This window comes from Neomonachus schauinslandi, chromosome 1, assembly GCF_002201575.2.
Source record: "Neomonachus schauinslandi chromosome 1, ASM220157v2, whole genome shotgun sequence".
NCBI lineage: Eukaryota > Metazoa > Chordata > Mammalia > Carnivora > Phocidae > Neomonachus > Neomonachus schauinslandi.
Window position 1 is genome coordinate 183253374 of NC_058403.1, and position 17082 is coordinate 183270455.

The window sequence follows — 17082 nt, forward strand, 5'->3', positions numbered from 1 at the left end:
TTGATCGAGTTGACAGAATCAAGTGCATCATCCAGGGCTACTGTGTTTTGTAGAACTCAGAGTGACCGGATGGCATCACGAAAATCATTTAGCCCTAGCTGCGGCTCAGACATGCCGAAAGAAGGTCTCCTGTTTTGGCAGCTGACGAGTCACATGCAGAAAGCTGTGGGATCCAAATTGGAATTGACGCATTTCTGGATTTCTGTTCACATTCCTCTTCAGTTCCAACTTTGCATGTGAGAGGCAGTCCTTTTCTTTCTTCTGCTCAGTGCAGACACTTTGCTTTTTTTTTTTTTCTTCCATCCAGAGAGGCCTTTGGATGTGGGCTTCATCTGCTGGTTGGGTCCTCAGAAGTCACAGGGCTAGCGTGTATGTCACCGTGTGGGTGGCTCCAGTGTGGAGACGCGCTGTGAAGAAAGGAATAGGCCGTGTTTGGTCTCCACTGACACGATAGGTCTTTTCCAGACTTGGGAGTGCGCGCCTCATGCCAGTGAGTCTACTTTAGTCACTCAGTTTGACAGCTCTTTTTCCCTTTCTTCTCAACATCTTTCTTTTAAATTTAGGTGAAGTGGAGCTCCAACGTAGGGGTTTGAAGGACAAATGAAAAGTGACCAAAGGAGCCAGAGGAGTCTTGCAGAAAATTTTTCCTTAGGAGACTCAGAATTGGGAGTTGGTCATTCTTGGTTTCTATGGGTTTTCAGGAAAGTTGTGTTTTGCCTAGAGATTTATATTTATACCTTGATAGCAGCCCACCTCCATTATCTCCTGCTGGTGTATGTGATCTTGAGAGAGTTACCTAACCTCTCTGAACTTTGGTTTCCTTATGTGAAAATTGGAAATCAGTTCCCCTGGACACATAGCATGGCCATGAAATGGTGGCTGTGATGTCCTTGACCAATTCTTGGTACGTGCAAGGTGTTGGATTTTCTTTCTGGTGCCGATAATGTTCATATTTCCCATTTAGTCTCAACCTATGCACAACAGGAGGTAGGAGTTTAAATACTCATTTGACGGAGGAAACTAAGGCCACAGAGGGAAAGGCGCTTACCTTAAATGACACACTGGTGATGAAGCTTGGGACCTAGCAGAATGTTGCTTCTACTACACATCGATTCCAAAGGCTCGGAGTTGGAACAGAGCTTTTAACCACCGCACCGCACTGCCAGCCTTGAATTAGCAGCAATGTCTCTCTTCAGAAGCCTCAAGACATGGTCCTCTCTCAAGTCTCTGTTGTTTTCAAACACACCCCAGTGAAAATGGTCTGTCCCTCAGGCAGGATTGTGGCTTTCTTTTGGCCGAGGACTTTTCTTTTGTGTCTGAAGGCCCATGAAAACCATTCTCTCTTCCCTCTCTCCCCAACTGTTGTATTTAAAAATCAGATAATTGCTGGTGACCATGAACTGTGGAGAACTAAGAAGCTTTGGGGCTAGGCCCTGGGAAAATCGGTTTCCCTCATTGATGTTCATAACTGACACTTGCCACTTTGCTCTGGTCCCAACCTGTGAAGATTTTTAATGAAATTTTCTTGTTTGTATGCCTTGTCCGTGTGTGCGTGTGCGTGCACTTGCACGCATGTTTGGATGATGCAGAAAAGAAAATGTTGGATAAGATCACACTGAGTTTCCAGCAACCTAAGTCCTCCAAAATCTCACTGGGGGCTTGGCCAGTTGAGTTTGGAGACTAGGTTTTCTTTTTCCTTTGGCCTGTTGTTGGAGCAGCTCTTTGTTTGGAGTCTGAAGCCCGAGGCTTGCTCGTTTTGTTATTTCCCTGGGGACAAGGTTGGGGGGGTGGGAAGCAAGGAAAGAGAAAGGGGGGTGGGGAGTGGGGGACTAGATGGAGGAGTTAGGAGGAGGGGAGGAGGGAAGCCAGAATACGGAAGCAGCTGGGAGAATATCAGAGCAATCTCCAATCCACCATGAAAGTGTAAAGCTGAAGGTTCCCTGTGGATGAAGTTGCAACTCAAAGACAGGAGCCTCTGTTCTCCTTCAGCTAGAAATTCCTCTCCCCATCTGTCCTATAGAACTCATAGTGCAGCCATTTTAAATCCTCAAACCTTACTGGTGGCTAAACACAGTATATGTTTTCCACCAGAGCACCATGGACCATTTTGAAAAATGTGTTAATTAAAAAGAGCACGTTTTCAAGTACGATATGCACCTGGGTATAGATGGTAAACTTCCAGTATATGTTTGGCCATAAAGTCTGGAAAAATCAGGTTGGCTGAACCAAAGACTCAAATTTTCTGAGCGCTGACACAGAAGAGGAGATACGACACTAGAAGGGACACAGAATCGAGAAGCCTCACTGGTTGGAAGTGGGGGCCTCAAGGAAGTCAGGGCCGGCCTCACATGGGAAAGTGTTAACCCAAATCTCGCTGCCTCAGAACAGCAGAGTGAACCAGAATGGGATTTCTGGTATCCCCCTTCTTCCTGGTTCTAGCATTTGAGCTGCTATATATAAACCAATCCTGAGGCTCTGGAGTGATCACAGGCATCATTTAGTCCTTGGAATGTGGCATAGAGATGGAGCCCAGGTTGGTACCTTTGACAGTCCGGCACTCTGCATGCCTCATGATAGATGGCTGACTTGTGTTGCCTCCATTCCTCTCACACGGGAAGCGCCACTGGCCTCAGAGCCCCCACCCCCCCGCCGGGCTCCTGAATCAAACCTTGCAAATGTCATTCAGCCCCATCCAGGGTTAAAAGTAACTAGGACAAGAATTCTTAGCATTTTATTTCAACTGGGCAGGAGGCCATTTTTCCAGCTCTTTTCTTGGCATCCATTCATCAGTTGTGAGTCCTCAGAGATGCTTGTTCAGGAAAGTTCCAGAACTCAGCTGAGAAACAACCATACTTTCTGTGGTCACAGGGTCAGATAGGTTTTCAGAGTAGCTGTAAGTGTACGTGTAAGTATGTTTTGGTTGTCTGTGTATCTGTTTATAGTCTTTGTGTTAGTGTTTCTGTGAATGTATAGAAAAAGTAATAACTATCAGAGATGACGCACCTACTGTGTGCTAGCTGACATATAATGTGGTTTACATACCTTGCCTTATTAATTCTTGCAGCAATTACGCAGCTAGGGATTATTAGCTCTATTTCATAGTCAAGAAACCAAGACTCCTAGAAGTTAAGTGACTTGCCCAAGGTTATGCAGACAGTAAAGAGTAAAATTGGGATTCAAACCCAGGATAATCATCACCCAAAGCCTGAATAATGTCTGCTATTCTTACCATAACATCCACTGTAAATATTTTTTCTTTACCTTCTAGATTATTTCTGTGGATCTCTCATTTGAGAAACATCTCATTATTCACCCCTCAAAATCCTTTCAGTTAATCTTTTGATAAGATTAGAAGAAACACAGAAGAGAATTTGTCAGACCTAAAACAGAACACAGTGGCGTCAACTCCGGTTTTGAATGCAGCTTTTAGAATGAAGGGAGGTTGGTTAGAAAGTCAGTTAAGACACACTGAGGTGAGGAGTAAAAGCTAAAGGCCAGTGGAAGCAGCCCTTGGGTGGATGAGAGGCAGCGTGGGAAGTTCTGCCATACTAAAATTGTAAGCGAACGTGGGCAAACCCAGTCGGAGTGTAGAGAGAGAGGGGCCACGCTTGTTAGTTTTCGACCCCTAGTTGCATGCACGTCAGGTTCTAACTAGAACGTATGTGTTTCCCTTTCTGAGCTTCTGTTCTTTCATCCCTAAAATGACGGTCCTGAATCAAATAATCTATAAGTTCTCTTCCAGCACCGACCTTGATGAGTGTGAACTTTGAGAATGAACTCAGCCTTGTCGGTGGAGGCGTGTGATTTGCCCCGTTGGCTGCTCTGGCGCAGAGAACTAAAAGGTCAGGTTTTCTATCAGGACCTGACCCCTCTGTGTTGTGAATATGTGCTGCAAGATGAGAAGCAGTAGCTCTCCAGAGAATGACTTGGAGCTTCCTGGAGAAACATCTGACCTTTGGACGTTTCACACTAGTGAAGAGGGGGTGCATGCACCTCACCGTGTGTTGGTGTTGCTCGTTCACTCCTAGAAGCCCTCCGGGGCTGTTAGGTATGCAAGCATCCCACAGAGTGCCAGAGAGGAAGGCTGCTTGGGTCAAATGTGTATACACCTTGGGGTGTTGCTAAAATTCAGACTCAGCATTTTTAACACACTCCCTGGTTATGCCAATGCTGCTCCTTCTTAGCCACCTTTCTAACAGGCATCGAGTGCTGCAGAGGAAAGAAAATTTAACTAAATTCAGAAATCCCAGGTTCTAATTCCAATTATATATTTGAGTAAACCTCAAAGGAATCACTCAGCTCTTATGGAGTTTCTCCTACAGAGTTATAAAAATAATAACTAACATCGAATGCCAGGCATTGTGCTCGCTCGTGTGTGTGCTGGATCTTATTTCATACTCATGATAACCTTACAAGGTAGAGTCTGTTATCATCTGTATTCTATAGAAGCTAAGCACAAAGAGGTTAAATAACTTGCCCAAGGTCCACAGCTCATAAATGGTCAGCCTGGGATTTGAGTTGTACCATCTGAGCCTGGAGCCTTCACAGCTCATAGAGATGATAGATGGGAGGGGCGCCTGGGTGGCTCAGTCGTTAAGCGTCTGCCTTCGGCTCAGGTCATGATCCCAGCGTCCTGGGATCGAGCCCCGCATCAGGCTCCCTGCTTGGCGGGAAGCCTGCTTCTCCCTCTCCCACTCCCCCTGCTTGTGTTCGCTCTCTTGCTGTGCCTCTCTCTGTCAAATAAATAAATAAAATCTTAAAAAAAAAAAAAGATGATAGATGGGAAAGATCTTGGAACTTGTGTGTATGTGTGTGTGTTTTACACAAAACATATCATATAAATAAATATATTCATTTCTTTGGTATGCTCACCTAAGTATTTAGGACACCTGAAATTAGAAGAGGTAGATGAAGTGTTTTCCAGATGAGGTTGTATTTGTCTTAAGTGACAAATGTTCCAGTTTATGTAAATTAAAGTCAAATGCTTTGTGAAGTTTTGAAGAGCACAGGTGTTTGCTGTGTTGTAGGTAGTTCAGCTAGTCCGCCAAAAAATGTTCCCTAAGAGGATTATTCAGAGGAATGGGGCATTCTGATTAACTGAGGTTTTGGCTATTTGCAATGAAATCCAAGTTAGTTTCCTGTCTTATTTTTGCCAATTTAGAAAATATACCCAATCACTTTTCTACCTCGATAGGAAGAGCAGCGTTGCCCAGCTTCATGTTTCTTGTGGTTTAGGACATGGCAGCCATGTAAATTATTATCCTGAACATGAATTCCCAGTGAATTTGTTCTTCCAGTGGAAGCCATAAGAGGTTGACTGTGAACATCCTTTGAATTTGATATCTGTCACCTCACTGGACACCAGGCTGCGATCTGGCAGGATAAGCATATGTCTGCTTTCTTCTCTCACTCCTCCCTGTTATTCCCCAGAAGCTTCTATTTGACTGCTAGCGGCAGTCTTCTTGAGATGGGAAAATTATTCTTACGTGAATGTGTACCCATGTATGAACTCTGTTCTTAGAAACATCCTGACTGTAGAGTTAGCGTGGCAAATGCCTGGCATCTGCATCACCAGGCCCCAGTCTCCCTGGTCCATTGCAGACCTCACTGATGAAACCCTACAATCTGTTCGTCACATCCCAACAGAATCTTTGAATTGTTCTCAACCCACCACGCCAGGCAGCCCGTACCCATCCGTTGGAGTTGGCCCAAGGGATTTAACCTGCACACAATGTCGACCCTTAAAAACTCCCTGAAGGTTGATTCTCTTTTTCAGTTTGGTAACTATGTATTAAACACCTAATTGCTTAGACATGCAAGGAAGAGATTCTGTTTTCCACGTGCTCCACATTTTATTCTTCCCTCCCCAAAGTGGACAAGCTGCAGGCCTATTGAAAGTCTGAGTTCATTGAATTTTTAGTTAATTCAAGTTTTAATAGAGTTTTTCTCCTTTCTCTGGGATATGCATCCTGTTGTTCTGGTTAATTTGGTGAGCGTTTTTAAAGTTCCTGTCACTTTTCATCACCAGTGAACATAGAGTCTTTCTCCAGCTTTCCTGCTATGATGCTCCTGGAGGAATACCCACGTTACAATGACCTGCTTTCTGTAGACATCCTCTGGGCGGTTCAGCCATTGGGTAGGTGACCTTGCAGAGGAAATGGCTGCTTTTGGCTCAGCAACTGCACAGCGCTCGGCTAAAGCCCTGTCCCCTGATAGCTTATCAATCAAGAATCAGGAGTCGGTTTAAATGACTGCTTAAGTTTACTCCTTGCACTTAAGTTCATCATGTCAGAAGTCGCCTGAAAAGCTGGTCTAGACTAGATGCTTGCCACCAGCTGGAACAGTGAGCCCCCCCACCCGTCTCTCATGCTTTCTGTGCAGGTTAGGACACTGCAACACCTGCCTCATTAGGAAGTGGGGTGAAAACGCAAAGCAAAGAATTCACATATTCCTCTCCCAACAATGGGAGCTCGGGTTCCTGCTAGAATGGCTTCTGAAAGATGAGTAGGTGGAAAGCAACCTAAGGACTGGGCTCGACTGATCAGACTGGCTTAAACCTGCCTTCCCTTCCCTTTGTCAGTTCCGCTGCCTGAGCTGCTGCCTAAACACCACTGTGGTTTTCCCTGGCCATGCTTAAAAGTTGTTTTAAATTCTGTACCATTGAATTGCTAAGGTTCGGCTTCCTAAGTGGTAACTATGATATCATTTGCTATTTTGAATTTGTAAAAGAGAGTGAGAAATAGAACATCAGCAACATGGAAGGCGCTGTCTCAGGCCCTGTGGGGATTAGCAGAGAGGGCCTTCTATGCTCAACCAGTTCTCAAAACCAGGTGTTTTAAACTTGGAATCCAGGAGTACCAAAGGACCAGCAAAAATTGATGAACTTTTTGAAATTAAATGCAAAAATTTCTGTGAATGTATATATGTGGGGTTTTTGTGTGTGTGTGTGTGTTTTTTTTTAAAGGGAGAGGATCTCAGCCTTCATCAGATTCCTAAAGACATAAAGTAACCCAAAAGATAAGAACTGCTAAACTAGGTGGTAGATGGTTGTAACCTCATCCAGGAAAATCTCTAAAGGTTACTAAGTGACTGGAAAAAACTCTCCTCCTGCTCTGTGGAAGGAAGCACACCACTTTTCTGCATGGCTACCCAAGAGCTAATGTTAAGGTCTGTGGATACCTGGATCCACAGAGGAGAATTACCTGTATCTCTTTCGTTTTACAGATGGGTAAATTGAGGTCTGCAGTCTCACGTGCCAAGGCCATGGCAGTCTTTGTTTCTTCTGTGTTTCAGAGACTTTTTAGTATTCATTTAACACTTGAACAATTTTTTGAACATTTGCTTCGGGTTAGGTCAGGGGTTTTCAGTCTTTCAGTATATTCAAGGCATTCTTTCAAAAACTTGACATTTTGCAATACACTTAACAGAATTAAATTACACTCTAGTTATGGTTCGATTCTCAGTCATTCTCAACAATAAATACTTTCTTCTCTGCCCTTACCTTCCTCTTTGCCTACTTTCATTTAATCCAGGAAAAAGGCAGTCTTTCTTTGGTATGATTTTGATGACATACTACTGATTGTGTGAATAGTAGACTCACACTCTACATTTCTGGCATCATGGTAACAATATACATTTTCAGTTATTGCAAAAAAATAAGTATAAAGAAAAGAAAATTTTACACAGCGGTCATAATCTTGTGCATGGCCATGAAAGGTTCAGAGTCTTCTGGTTGAGAACTGCCAAGCTAGATTCTGGGCTGGGCATTAAAGATTCAACATTTTAAAGACTATACCTATTGAATGCTTATTGTTCTAGATATAAGATAAGCTCCTTGACTTTGTAGAATTTACATTATAGTGGGAAAAGCATAATGGAGACATCGACAAATAAGACAGTTTCTGAGCGTGACAAATGTTAAGAAAAAAATTGAAGGTAATAGAACAGCGAGTGAATGAGAAGGAAGGAAGTGGGCTACTTTCTGGAGCGTCCTTGGTGGAGGTCAGTCTGAATGACGTGAATGGTGAAGAGTAGGCCAGCTCATAAAGAGTGCAGGGAAGGATGTTCCAGGCAGAGGAAAAGCCTCTGCAAAGATCCTAAGAGAAGGATGGCTTTGGCAAGTTCAGAGGACAAATTAAAGGTCAATGTAGCTAAAACACAGTAGACTCTGTGGAGAGTGGGACAAAATAAAGTTGGAGAGAGAGGAAGGGGGCAGATTACATTGGATCTTGTGGCCAAGGTTAAGGAGAGTATACTTCATTCTGATTGCATTGGGAACCAGCAGTTTAAGCAGGAGACTTGAGTGTTGTCTCTCTTGTTTTAAAAACAAACAGCTGGTGGAAAATAGATTCTAGAAGGGCAGGGCTGGAAGCCGGGAGTTAGAAGAGTAGGCTGTTACAATAGCCAAGGCAGGAGGTCGTGGTGAATTGGACTACGAGAGTAAAGGCAGGAATAGTGAGAAGAGCTAATGAAGAAATGACCGAGACTCATCCATGCACCGAGGAAGTCCACAGTCTGGACCATTGTTCATGGTGACAACTATGCCAAAAGTGTGTGAGTGTGGCTATTTCCAATAGGCTTTGGGGGTGGGGGTACGTCCAGGGGGCATACATTCTTCAACCATCACCTTGTCAAAATCTGAATATAACAAATTCTTAAGTATTTTCAAACCCTTACTCCTGTAGACCATGTGAATTCAATCCATCAAGGGCTTCTTTCCAATAAAATAGGAAACTAGGAAATGTTATTTTCTTTCTATGTACTTCCCCCTGTCCTCTCACTGCTGCAGAATGAGGAAACTAGTTGTGGCTCAGAACAAAACCACAAAAACCGTTCCATGGATCCAGCGTCCATGGAAGGGAAGTCAGCATCTTGCCTCTTTTGCCTAGCCTCCCGCTGTGGGAAACCCTGAGAAATTTGTTTTGTTTTCCCTTGGACTTGACTGCAGCCAGGTCTCTCCTGAAAATAACATCTTTCCCTATTGTGTCTGACTCAACCCAAATCGAGGGGCTTAACTTCCAGCTTCGGTATTTGGTAAACACCCAGTTTCTTGATGTTCTTGTCTCCCAAATCTGCCGGGGTTGTCTTGATCCTTTGGCCTCATTCACTGAGGAACATGGATTTCTGGGAAGTTTCTGCCTCAAGCCCTTCAGCACGGATATTAAAGGGCCCCTGTCAAGTTTTGAAGGGTGTGACCATTGCCAGAATCCCTGCAAGCCAAGCCCCTGAGGGATGCTGTTGGCAGCTGGCCCACCGCCATACCAGAAATGGCTGGATTTCAGTGGTTCTCTGTGTGTGGAGCTGGCTGAGTTCCCCTGCATGAAAGGCAGCCTAACATAAACTGAAAATGTTATTAATAAGCAGCCACTTAAGAATTTCCTATGACCTGCCAGTGATTTGGGGGTCTCTATGTGAACACGGAGAAAAGCACAACTTGTTTTACATGGATTAGGGGACCAGTGCCGTCAGTCTGAAAGGGCATCAAAAAGGCATTCAGGTGTTTGGTGAAGGGCTCTGGAGTCCAACAGATCTGGGTTTGGATTCCCGTTTTCATCACCTCCTGGCCATGGGAGCTGGGGTGAAGTTCCAGAAACGCTTTGAGCCTTGGTTTTCCCATCTGTAAAATGAGAATAATGATGATAATTTCCATCTCGTACTGTGCTTTGAGGATTGAATAAGGAACTGTGGAAAGTACCCAGCATACAATCAGAAAATATTTTCTTAAAAAGAAAAGTTGGAGGGCGCCTAGGTGGCTCAGTCAGTTGAGCGTCCAACTCTTGATTTCAGCACAGGTCATGGTCTCAGGGTCGTGAGATTAAGCCCCCCGTCAGGCTCCAAGTTCAGTGGGGAATCTGCTGGATATTCTCGCTCTCCCTCTCCCTCTCCCTCTGCCCCTTCCCCTACATGAGCGCTCTCTCTCTCTTTCTCTCTCAAATAAATAAATTAATTTTAAAAAGAAAAGGAAGGTTGGGGAAGTCATACCCTAGAAATGGAACCGAATGGACTTTACTTCCCCTGCTCAGGAAAAAAAAAAGTATTTTGGGTTCTAGACACTCCCAGCCATAGCACTTGGCATCTCTGAGCTTCACTTTCATTATCTCTAAAAGGGCAATAATAGCCCTTGCTATTCTCATTAACCTTGTAGAGGTTCAAAAAGGTAATTCAAAGGGTAAAATGCATGGTATGCTCTAAAGTGCTTGATTAGTCCAGGGGTCAGTAATTTAATATGTAATCTGTTCTATCTTATTGTATTTTGGTAAGAAAAGAAGGTCATTTGTGTGACCTTGAAATATTAAAAGCATGCTAAAGATAAGTAATCCTTCGGTAAGGATAGTAATCAAGTTACTTGCTTAGTCCAGCACACCTTTAAGTATATAGTAGGTGTTTAATAAAGACTTATAGAAAGGACTTATTTGCTCCCTCTTTTCCATTGATCTATTTTCTATCCTAACTGGAATACATTAGTAGGGTCTAGATTAACTTCTAGAGAACAGGGATCATGATTGCTTTTACTTGTTTTATTTTCTTTCCTTCCACATAGCATAGGACGTGACATACTGGTAACTAGTCAGGTTTCACACCTGAAGCATGCTGTGTGTATCCACTGTCTAATCCTAGCAGCAAGTCAATGACATGGTGGAGTTAGGATTTGAACCCAAGTCAGTGTGCCTCCAGAATCTAAGATCTTAATGCATTGCACTAGATCCTGCCTTTAAGTACTTAGGCAATCAATATTTAATGCCTCAGATCTTGTCTTCCTGAGATTAGCCAACTTCTTCTACAAGGGAGGTAGAGTCTAGACAAGTACTTCAGCAGATGGCATGGAAGAAGAAGGCAAACAAAGAGATACTTTGTGGAGTCTTTTGGTCCTTGCCATGAAGCTTGGAGGTGAGTGTTAGAATTTAATTTGCAGTTACTTCCTCAGAAACTATTCTCCTGAAGGACTCATCTGGAAAGGAGGCGCTCTTGGAACTTACTCTGCTCAGTGACCAACGAAGCAAAACATATGTGTCATAGAATCACAGTTAGCATGTGGACAAAGTGAAGTTGAAGAATTCTTGCAGAAAGAGCAACCATTCTGTCTACCTTGGTGTATTCTTCACAGAGCAGTGGGTCTGACAGGCAGCTAAGGAAATCAGAGCTTCTCTAGATACCCATAGCCTTTCCTGGGGATGCAGTGATGTAGGTAGCACGTGTTGCCATGGAGACACCATCCGTGGCCAAGCTCCTCTCCTTTGAGGGCTCACTGTGTGTACTCATTATGATGCTGAATTAGCTAGCTGTGTGTTTGGTAGGCAGATTCCTCACTGGCCAGGGAACGTTTTTACAATGAAGTCAACACTCCTTCACATGGACTGTTGTGTGTAATTCTCCACCTGCCCTCTTGCCGCCATCTTTGACTCCTCTCCATATCTTGATGACACCGTGTTCTCTCCCACCTCCATGTCTTTTATTCACCTGTTGGGAATATTCTTCTTTCTCTTTTTGCTTAGTATCCTCCTACTTGGCAACATTTAGGTCCAGCTTCCTCAAGCCCTCCCTGACTCTTTGGTAACCAGGAGCTCTCTGTAGCACAGTGCCTGACACATGGTAGGTTTTCTGTTAATAACTCTCCTAACAGCAAAGTCACAGAAAGTGACTTTCTAGTTGGTTTGTCTTAAAACAAATTATTTTGAAAAACTGCAGTGTTACCTAGTTGTTTCCAGAACAGTGCAGTGAACTTCTATACATTCTTCTAGATTTCTCTGTTAACATTCTGCCACATTTGCTGCATGTTGCCCCTCTCTCTCTCCCCACACATGCATATTTTTATTAATATTCTAGCTTACCCGTGTGAAAATAAATGACAAACATCCTTTACCTGATCATATTTCAGCATCTGTCTCCTCGAAACAAGGACATTCTCCTCAGTATCCCCCCAAAGAACTCTTCACTTTGGTATGTATGGTTTAGCTCTTTGTGACTATATCTTTGTGTCCCAGTCAGACAGGGACTCTTGTTTTTTGTTGTTGTTGTTTCATTTTAATCCCTCACAATACCTCCTGGGATGTATAGTACATAGATGTTCAGTGAATTATTGTTTAATAAATGAAGCTGCTTGCAGCAAACATATATTTCCCCCTTGGCACTTACCAGCCCAGTTTACTGTGACCCATTGGTCCTGTCCCCGTCTTGCCTGTGGGTAAGCCGAGGGGCTCCAGGTGCAGTCCTCACCCAGTTTGTGATTGGTGGATAACCACCTCTGCCTCTTGGACTCTCCAGTGATACATTTCTGAGGGGTGTTTCAAACCATCTTCCATAGCTCCTCAACTGAAATGGGTCACTGTTGTCCAACGCTGCAGCCTGCTCATGACCTCACCTTATGTTGGCATCCTTCCCTTTGCCCAGTTCCCTTTTCAATTTCCTTGTCAGGACTTTTTGGGGATCAACCCCTATGATTCTTTATACTCAGATACCTCCTGAGGATCTGATTATGGGGACAGCCAATCTAAGGCATTGTCCCTCAGTTTGAGACATCATACTCCTAAATCAAAGTATGGTAAGAGAGGTTGAAAAGAAGTTTTTCTTTTTCTTTTTTTTTTTTTAAAGATTTTATTTATTTATTCATGAGAGACAGAGAGAGAGAGGCAGAGGGAGAAGCAGGCTCCCAAGGAGCAGGGAGCCCGATGTGGGACTCGATCCCAGGACCCTGGGATCATGACCTGAGCCAAAGGCAGACGCTTAACCATCTGAGCCACCCAGGTGCCCGAAAAGAAGTTTTTCTAAGAGAGGTCATGCAGGAGGCTTATTTTTCAAAGGGAATGTGTTTCCACTGCTCAGAAATTACAAGATAAATTCAGAGTAGGGAGCTGTGTACGTTTGCTCATGGAAATATGAATTGGCATATTACACTGAAAATTATCCTCTGCCACCTTTGCAGCACCTGGGAAAGAGAAGCTCCTCTTGGTGCAGATGGCCAGAGCCGCTGGAGCCCGGGCAGAGGGCAGGGAGCTGGAAGGAGCCAGGCAGCATGGTCTTGGCTCTCAGCACACACCAGCCTCCTACCCAGCTGGCCCTGTCACGGTCTTGCCCTTTAGCTTCTGGGTTTATTAGGAAACCATTTTTCCTTTCTCACAGAGATAGGAATCTTGCTTCCAGACATGGCAAGTGTCAAGCTTCGTGCCTGGGTCCCTCATTCAGACTGAGTGTTTGCCAGAAAGGGGTGGGAACAAAGTATTGTGGCTGGGGGTAGGGAGTGAAGGAGCCAGTCAGGCTGCAAATAACAGGATATGCTGATATCTGGGTATCAAGACAGAGGGATGTAGGAATTTCAAGGAGAAGGGAATGAGGGAGAACAGGGCAACTTGAGGCACACACTTAGATGTTGCCGTCCCTGAATTTCCCATCTGTGCTTGAGCTTTGAGACAGGCAGTGGCTCATCCAGTGTGGTCACTGTCACGGAGGCAGACAGTGATGGGGTAGGGGAGGCTGCATACCAGTCCTGAGAATGCCTCCTGCTGCACTCTTCCCCGCCTCAGGGCCCTTGTGCTTGCTTTCCTCTGCCTGGAGAACGCTCCCCCTGGGTTCTCTCAGAGTGGCCTCCTCTTCAGTATTCTGATCACAGCTCAGATGTCACTGGAGCGGGGAGGCCTATCCTGACCCATCCTCAGCCCGTCTCTTCTTCATCTCCCTGTTTATTTCCATTATGGCACTTACCACAAGCTACAAATGGCAGGTTTACCTATTTGTTTATCTGCCTATTGTCTGCCTTCCCCACTGGAGTCTAAGTTCCATGAGATTAAAGCTGCTGTATGTCTTGGTTACTGCTCTATGTCCAGCATCTTAGTACTGCACCTTGCATACTGTAGATGCTCATTCACTGTTGTCTGCTTGGATGGTGGGTAGGTTGCATGGATGGATGGATATGGATGAATGGACAGATGGACAGACGGATGGATGGCAGGATGAAAGAATGCGTGGAAAAAAAGAAGGAAGGAAGATTTGGCTACTCTGCTTACAGCAAGGGGGTAGAAAGATCCCTTGTCTTGGAATCAGACAACATAGGTTCTCATCTGTACGACTTCAGTGAAGTCACATACGAGTTGACAGCCTTAATTTTTGTATCTGTGCCATGGATTCAAATGCTAACTCGACAGGACTGCTGAGAATGAATAAATGAGATAAACTATGCAAAGATCATATGAATATTATACATCCTCCATAAATGTCAGAAATTATGCTAGTAGTAGAAACATAGCCACCGTGTTCACCCTTACCTGGCGTCCTTGGGTCAGAAAGCAGGTGTTGGAGTGGAGAGACAGGAGCCTGGGCCCTGGGGGTCAGAACTGTCATGTTGAGCCCTTACTGCTTTGGGGCGCAGTTTCACCAACTGGAACATCCTGACTTCATTTCAGGCCAGCCTCCGCCCATGTATCTCTTGCCTGTCTTCCTTTCTGCCATTCTGATCCTCCACGTGTGTTTGGTGAAGGATGCAGAAGGTGGGAGCAGAAGCTCCATGCGTAGGTTATCTAGTCATGTGACCTGTGCAGTTTTGGAGGGAAACAGCTGGTGTTCTGTGTCGGAGCTCCATTTTGACAGTTTTGCCTGATTCACGACAGGATTATGTCAACCGTATCTTAGGGCAGGTAGACCCCACTTGCAGTTCTTACCGGCTTACTTGCAACACAGCATCTTGATGCCTTTTCTGCTAACGACACCCACTGTCTCTTCATTTGTTGACTTTGGGGCAGCCTGCAGCCCAGTAAAAACTCTTTTCACCCCACACACTTTTATTTACCCCCTTGGGACACCGAGGGGAGGTATCCCCACGGGACAGTGAACTCAGAACAACGTTCACCTCATTTTAGGCTGGCTCTTCGCATGCATGTGAAAAGTTGATGCTCTCATTGGAAACTTAAGGAAATTGGGCAGCAGAGCAGACTGCGAAAGTCGAGCTCCTGCCCAGCTCCTCCCGAGTCCGTCCTGCCCAGGGTGGATCCTCCAGGTGGTTTGAAGTGATGTCAGTTGCTGGAGCATTGAGAGTATGTGACTGATGTACAAAGACCCAATTCACAGCCAGGGCTTAGTGGTTTTAAATTATCCATGCCCCATCTCTCCCCACTTGCACAGAAAATTGAAAGTCGATAGCTATTGAAATCTGGTTTTTCAGATGTGTTTTTATCTGACGGGCCTAACTTAACTCTGCGATACCCATAAACATACATGCATTTCCCACATTGCCGGCATCTTCCTTGCTACGTAAGTAAGTTCTCTAATCCTGTTACAGGGCACTGGATCAGAACAAACCCACTTATCTGGATTGAATAATGCCCTTCTCTTTGCCGAGAGTGTTGTGTGTACGTGTGTGGGTGTTCTGGCTCATGCCTTGTCATTCCAGGCCAGTCTTGTCTCTTGGTACTTGCTGATGGGGAGCACACAGAATGAAATCTGGTCTCCAGTTTCTTAACACAAAGGGAAAAAAGAGGACCAGCAGCTGTTTCTGTTTAACAGTGATTATCCCTGGGATTGTGAGTGTTTTGAAATATTTCGCTTCTTGCTTATCTGCAATTCCTGATTCTCTTCTCCATTAACTGTGTGCTCCTTTTTTTTTTTTTTTTTTGTTAAGGGTAGGGAAGCAGTAAGTTTATAATAAGGAGAAAAAGGTTTCCCCTTTTCCTCTTATTAAGAATAAAAGAAGTTATTTTTTTGCCTTCCATGAGCTGGAGTCATGGAAGAATTCAAATACCGAGGACACATCCATTACTTAGCAAAAAACTATGGAAGACTTTGGGTAATTTTATCCCTTTTGTCTTTAACAAAAGTGTATTTTCCCACTCTGAGCTCGGCAGCCTGAGGCGTGGCCACGGGGCCAGTGTTGCCCATTCCTCATCAGTCACTTAGTGTGTATTTTGGCTGAGTTGCCCTTTAAGCAATCTGCCCTTTGACCCTTTGCATGAAAGTGGCCCGAACCTGATCTGGCCATGGCCATGGACTTGGGACAGAGAAGCCCACAGCACAGGGGAGGTGGAAGGCAGGAGGACAGATGGCAGGGCTGGCAATGAGACACCCCTCTGGTGGCTGATGTGATAATGCCTCTCTCCAGCACCTTTTTACACCCGTGCCCCATTGGGTACCCAGCTGAGTGACAGGTGGGCTTAGTGATGTCAGAGTCTAAGACACGGCCATCAGGAGGGATCACCATAGGTTCCCTGGAACAGTTTTAAAAATGTACGTTGCCCAGGGTTCCTGAGACTATCACGTGTGTGGGTAGAACACATGTTTTCAGACCATTCCCTGACCCCAGTGTTCCCTTCTAACTGGAAGACCAATGACAGAAGAGTGTCCTCTGAGTGTGCATCAGGGGTGCTGGGAGAAATGCAATTCCTGGGCCCCGTCTCAGATCTATCAAATCTGAGTCGCCAGGTTACCCAACTCCTCCCCCAAGCATCTCCATGTAATGTCTTGGCAACCACATAGGTAATTTCCCATGACTAGAATAATTATTTATATGCAGAGTTTCATGATTAGGAATTGTTTGCCTTTTGAAAGCCATTGATAGCCTCCTTTTTTTTTTTTTTTTGGTCTTTCCATCATCTATCCGAATGTTGAGCATCTAATTCACATTTTGCTAAGTGCTAGGAATGACCTTGAGCTGTCGAGGGAAGTATGCTGGTTTCCAAACTTATGTTCTTGGGATCTTAGGGCCAGGAAAATGCCTGGAGTTTGAAAAGCAGGTTGAGCTTGAGAGAGGTCAGGCCTCCTTCCCTCACATCAACTGGGGCAGCTCTGTTTTATATATCGAGTTTTCACATAGGAGTTCTTTTGCAAAAGATGTTTTCCACTCATTAAAAAAAGGGAGCGGGAGGGTGAAAGAGAGAAAGCCATTTTTTAAAAAAGGACTTAATGATGTTTACGATGCCATCTGAATCTAGAATCCTGCAGTTTAGGACATGAACTTGTCAGAATTGCATTATAAAGGAGGATCCCTTTTTGCCTTCATCCTATCACTTCTCACACAAAACAAGACATTGTGGTTCCGGGATCAGTGTTGTAAATAACCTGTCAACATTTCCAAGATGAGACCCCCCCCCCCCCCCGCCACCC